Below are 5,973 nucleotides of genomic sequence, written 5' to 3' on the forward strand. Positions count from 1 at the left end.
AGAGAAGGCCAAAAAGGGGAGACCTCAGAGCCCCTTCCAGTGCCTAAAGGGGCTCCAGGAGAGCTGGGGGGGACTCTGGGTCAGGGAGGGGACTGATGGGATGAGGGGGACTGGTTTTAGACTGAAAGAGGGGAGATTGAGATGAGATCTGAAGAAGAAATGTTTCCCTGTGCGGGTGGTGATCCCCTGGGGCAGGTTGCCCCGAGAAGCTGTGGCTGCCCCATCCCTGGAGGTGTTCAAGGCCAGGTTGGACGGGGCTTGGAGCAACCTGGGCTGGTGGGAGGTGGCCCTGCCCAGGGCAGGGGGTGTTGGAACGAGATGTTCTTCACCTAAACCATTCTATGATTCTATGATTATCAATTCAGACTGCTACCACGTTCTGCTTTTTGGGGAAGTGTATTTCCATTTGAGTACAAACAAAATAATGTTCTTCCTTATCTTTCCTGATACTTCCTTATCCGCACAGGCAGGACAGCGGGGTGCAGCACATCTGCTAAAATATTGGTTAAATTATCTTAAACAGAGAGGTGATTTGGTAAATGCACAAAATAGGATTTTTTTTTATTTTTTTTTTTTTGGCAGGAACAGTCTCAGTTTTTCCTGGAGTATCTACATGTGGTGGAAATCTCTTCCTGTCTGAAAATTTTGTATTTTGAAACATTTAGAAGACAGATGGGTAAACATTTTTTTATCTAAAATTAGTTCAAGAGTCAAGTCAGGGACTAGTACAGATTCATCCTTCAGAAAAAAGGGGAAAAGGGAAGTTGTTTTATCAAATCACTTTTTCCTTTCATACCAGGAAAGGAACTGCTTGCTTTGAAAAAATGACTTTTGTGGTTTTGCATGTTTATATTAATTTCCACTAAAAGTCTTTAATTCAGTAAGGATGAAGGAATGAAGGAATTTTCTTTCCCAATTTGTTATGGAGAAAGAAAATTAAAAGTACACATGCCTCACATGAAAGTAATTGCCTTCATATCAAACAAGTCTGTCCAAGTAGTAAAAAATGTTTCTATATGCATACATATATATATATGTTATGGCATTTCAGATAGAAAATGAGAACATTTCTCTTACTGTATGAGTAGTGAAACAATGGGATAGCAATCCAGGGAACTGCGGAATACATAAATAGTCAAGAAAGAAATCATACCATGCCTCAGAGAGATGACCGATACATCTTTGGTCATCTATTGAGGATGATCCTGATCTTGAATTTCCATGAACTCTAAGAGAAACAGGAGGAGAACTGGGGATAATAATTTTTTTCCTCAGAGTCAACAAAACTTGTAGCAGAACCTGAAATCACAAGTTCCTCGTGCTTTTCCCAGACTTCTCAGAGTATCCCACTAGTTATACAACTTCACAAGCCTAATTTATAGGAAAGAAATTCAATTGATTTTACTTCAATGGAAATGGGATCAAAAATATCTATTGTTTTTAGGGATTTTTTTTTTTTGCTACTCTGTCTAGTAACAGCTTGGAAAGCCATTGCAGTAAGATTGACAATACTTTTAATTATTTATTAGACAACTGTCAAGGTCTGAGGCAGTATAAAAGGCTTTTCCTTAGCATTACGGACACAGCTGTAATCAAATCTTACTTATGCAATTGGGAAAAATAAAAACCCTGTCAAGGAAATTCTGAACAACACATTTTCAAGCAAGAATAAATAATTTCTTTATAAACATATAACAAAATTTATTTATTACTGTTTCAATATCAAACTAGCACAGAAAAGAAACAATCCAAAATTCCCTCAATTTTTCTGGTAGAAAGCATTCAAATTCCTTATTAACCTCCAGATGCCAGTAGCTTACACAGGATTTCTTTTCAAGGACCACGCAGTCCTCAGTAAGTGGTACAGAAATGTTATTGGGAGCGAACACGAGGCCTTGTCCTTTCTGGACTGCTGCTGCGGTAACACAATGGTCGGCAGGAGAAATATGAACTAAATTGCTTCTCTCTTCAGGAATGGCTTTATACAAATAGCACAGGTTGGGAGAAAAAGGAAGAAAAAGATTTTGCTTTAAATTGTGTTATTTGACTGCCTGCTCACATCCAGAACTGAAAAAAACCCCAAACCCCAACAACAGAAAAAACGAGGAGAGAGAAGAATGAGCTCCTTAAAAAATGTAAAAGGGTACATTCCTATTGTACTGTAGTTGGATCTTTAGGGTATGGCTTGCTTATCATTCACACGAGAGAAAAATGAAAGGAATCGGTTGCTAACATAGAAATGAGATCTATACTTACAGCGGCGAGGTGTTCCCCCACCCCTCAACAATTATCCCTTCGATAAAGGAAGAGCACTGCCTGGGGAGGAGAGGAGATAAGAGGGACAAACGGGAACCTCTGAAATGTGCTTATTTTACATATGTGGTCTTACTATGTCTGCGAAGCATTTCTGTAAAAAGAAATGCATATCAAAGTGGAAAAAAAAAAGTGAAATACTGTAAAAAGTGAAATATTGTAAAATACAGCTTTTTAACTGCATTAGACATAATTTCCAGATTTCCGTAGACCAAGTAGGCCTGGGCTGCCTCTTCATGTTAACCTAAGATCATAACTTTGGTGTCAGACTGCAAACAAAAAATGGCACAAGATTTTTTTAAGAGTCCACGAATTGGAAGAAGCGGCTTACCCATCTTCTGTATACATTAAGGGCACAGCAGTGCTTCACGTGCTCTTCTTAAAAACAGACACTGCTCCCAAAGGACCCAGTGGTGAGGCAGGGCAGCTACAGGATGAGAAGAGCAGCAGCGGTGGTGAGCAGAAGGTTGAAGCAGCACGGCAAGGGGAGCACGGAACAGAAGCCCCAAAGCTCTGGCAGCCTGACTCGGGCCTCGGTGCCTCGCGGCACTCCGCGGTTCCCAAAAGTATGGGAGGGTTTAGTGCAGGAGTGGGGAACGGTCAGCTGGCCGAGCTGCTGCCTTGCCACAGTGGACTGCAAAATTATTACTGTTATACATAAGGAATTAGCCCTTATACGTTACTTGTTTATCTTTAATAAAATATTGTTTGCTGAGTCAATTCATTTGCAAGAATGAAAAATGAGCTCAGTGCTCTTGAGATGAATTCTTGCCAGTATCGAGGCATTTTACTAGACAGCACTTCATATTTCGACCCGGCCCTTGCTGTTGGCCACTGCGTCCCAGCAGAAAAGGTGCATTGTACAGATAACCGTTGGAACAATCCACCTCTGCTTATGATAACTTTTACATCACTCATTTCATTTTGGTTATTTTAAATCAAGACACTGTGCTTTATCTTAAATATGCGCATTTTCTCAATCCACAATTAATTCCTAAATCTTATAGCCTGTGCTTTAATGAACATTAGAGTAGCGTCCCTGTCCCTCACCTTTTTCATCCGATTGAAATGTTAAAAATGCAGCCTCTGAATTTCCAACATACGCATTGCGGAGTGAAAATAGTGTGTTGGGGGGAAGTCATTGCTTTAAAATACATCATGAGGTTAACCAGTGGCATTGCTGTGTTTCAGCCGAAGGGTGACTGCATATGAACTCTGAAAAGTAAATTGTCTGAAGGCTTGAACAAACACTTCACAAAAATAAGTAAGAATATTTTTTTTTTTTTAAATCTATGGCTTTTAACACTTGCTGCAAGTTCTACAATGGCTTGGTGGGCAGAAAGACTCATTCTACCCCCTTTCCTACTTCATTAAGTCTAGAAAAAAAGGAAGAAAAAAAAAGACTATGCTATTTGCTACGTCCAGTGCCGCAGTGTACAATGCAAGATAAGCAGCAACACATGCTGTTGTGATAGGAGTTGCTCTATCACTACAGCAGAGCAGCAATATCCTCAGTAGCATTCTGCAGCCTGCGCTGAATCTAATCATAACTCTGTAGCCAAGGGATGCACAGTACATCTTCTATTTAGTCTAACTACTTATCACCAAATGCCACAGCCACCGGAATGCTTTTCTCATTTAACATTAGAACAGGCTGGCTGTAGACCATTAATCAGAGCCAAACACGGAATGAGCAAGCATGTGAGAAACAGAACTCAACCATAAAAAAGGCTTCGCAGTTTGGTTTAGTAAGTGAACGATGTGCTAGGATAACAAGGACCTACTACGGAACAAGATTACCTGAAAAAAACTCTACTAATAGTGGTAAGGTGTTTGTTTCAGTGCTTAAATAAATGAATTCACACAAACTGCATCAAGAATGGCATTCTAATAGTCTCTAGTACCAGTGGGTCTTCTATAATTAATGCACCTGTCCAAGCTGATCTCTTGGAAAAGCTCAACCTAAGGTGTTACTAACACGGTATATGCAGGGACTAAACAGCTCCACAAAGTTAATGCAACATTACAGTTGGCAGAGGTACAGTTTTAGAAAGCCCAGAAATACAAAATGACAGGGTTCTAACAGCCGTAATTAACACGAGACTTTTCCCTCCCACTCTTTTTTTCTTCATTCTAAGAAGTGTTCTAACCATGTGCCGCTTGCTGCACACCGTCACAGCAAAACAAACAGGATGTTCCATGGAACGAATCTATTAATAAGAGTCGTTTAATATTTTTCTTTTCTTTTCATGCATTCAACCTAAACTAGCTCTAGCAGCTGGCTTTGTGGCTGTTGCACAAAGAAGATGAAATAATGTGTAACGATGAATGTAGCCATGTATGAGTCAACACTGTGCAATAGCGTAGTCGCTCTCGCACCAGAGGCACTACTCCACAACGCGTATCCTACAGAGAAAGAATACACGAGCTCTCACAGCTCCCACCAATTTAAATCTATCACATAAGACCCCCACCAGAAAAAAATAATAAATCCATTCTTACATATGGAGATAATAAACATTGCCCGTTAAAGCTGGAGGCAGACCCAGGAGCAAGAGCTATGCCACCTGACTGCCCAGCCGGTGCCTCGGTGCCACGGCCACCCTTCTGCCTTCTGTAAAGCCGAGGAGAGTGTTCATACAAGCAGAGTTTGCACGCTCAGGGCCAAGAAGGAAACTTCCTCAGGTAGTGTATATGCATTTTATTGCTTTTTCAGGTCCACTTGGATCCATACATTATAAAATACAGTGCCATATTTCTCAGATTATTATTAGTTTAATATGAAACTGATGGTGAATATGCAAATAATTACCTGGCTTAATAAAGAAACAGACAACCTCACCCCCACAAACTCCAGAGATCCTAAAGGAATCCTCAAGGTGAGCAATATAAGCCCAGGGAACTGGACTGCCATGTTAAGATAGAGCGCGGTGCAGTTATGGCAGATAAACGACTGAAACTGAAGTTATGTCACATTCTTGGGATTGGTCTGACTAAGTCTTTCTGCTTTATTTAAAACGTAACACACTTTTATACCAGGCCCAAAGTAACACTTTGAATCTCAATGCTCTTTTTCCCTTTTCATGTTCTCTTTTGGCAAATCAGCCACATTCCTCTTCTGAAAGCTGTTTCGGTACTGCAAATACTGCTGCACATCTCACCGCTACCGCCCTTCCCAGCGGCTGCCCTCCCCTCTTCTTACAAGATGCCACTAATGCTGCAATCATCAATATTGCCTTTTATCCTGCATTCTGTGGTTCGAAACACATTCTTCATTTGAAAGAGCCTTACAACTGACTGACGTTCTTGTGGTAAGAAGTAGACTTAATGCTTGACCTGCCGCGAGCACAGCTCTCCACAGCCCTTTGCCTCCCTTGCCACTGATTCCCCTCCTGATGAATAGCTGGAGTCCAATTCCTGCCAAATATTTTTCAACTCCCCGACACAAATTTGAGTAAATTTCCTGTAGTAAAGCTGACTGAAATTTCTAGTCAATATATGCTGTGGAACCAAGCAGAGGCAGATGTGGAGACTCAAAAAATCACCTTCAGCCACGAACCGAACAGATTTTCAACTAATTAGTTTGAAATATTTTCTGTTCAAAAGGATAACTCATCACTTACAGAACACAACTAAATATTTATCCCAAGGCCCACACTT

General features: G+C 40.8%; 1 protein-coding gene across 1 annotated transcript in view; it reads right to left on the reverse strand.

The window, feature by feature from the left end:
• Window positions 1-5,973, reverse strand: part of GALNTL6 (polypeptide N-acetylgalactosaminyltransferase-like 6) — a 312,073-nt gene that overhangs the window by 291,878 nt on the left and 14,222 nt on the right. The gene's annotated exons all lie outside the window — the stretch shown is intronic.

The sequence above is a fragment of the Charadrius vociferus genome, unplaced genomic scaffold (genome assembly GCF_000708025.1).
Source record: "Charadrius vociferus isolate BGI_N301 unplaced genomic scaffold, ASM70802v2 scaffold141, whole genome shotgun sequence".
NCBI classification, from domain to species: Eukaryota; Metazoa; Chordata; class Aves; order Charadriiformes; family Charadriidae; genus Charadrius; species Charadrius vociferus.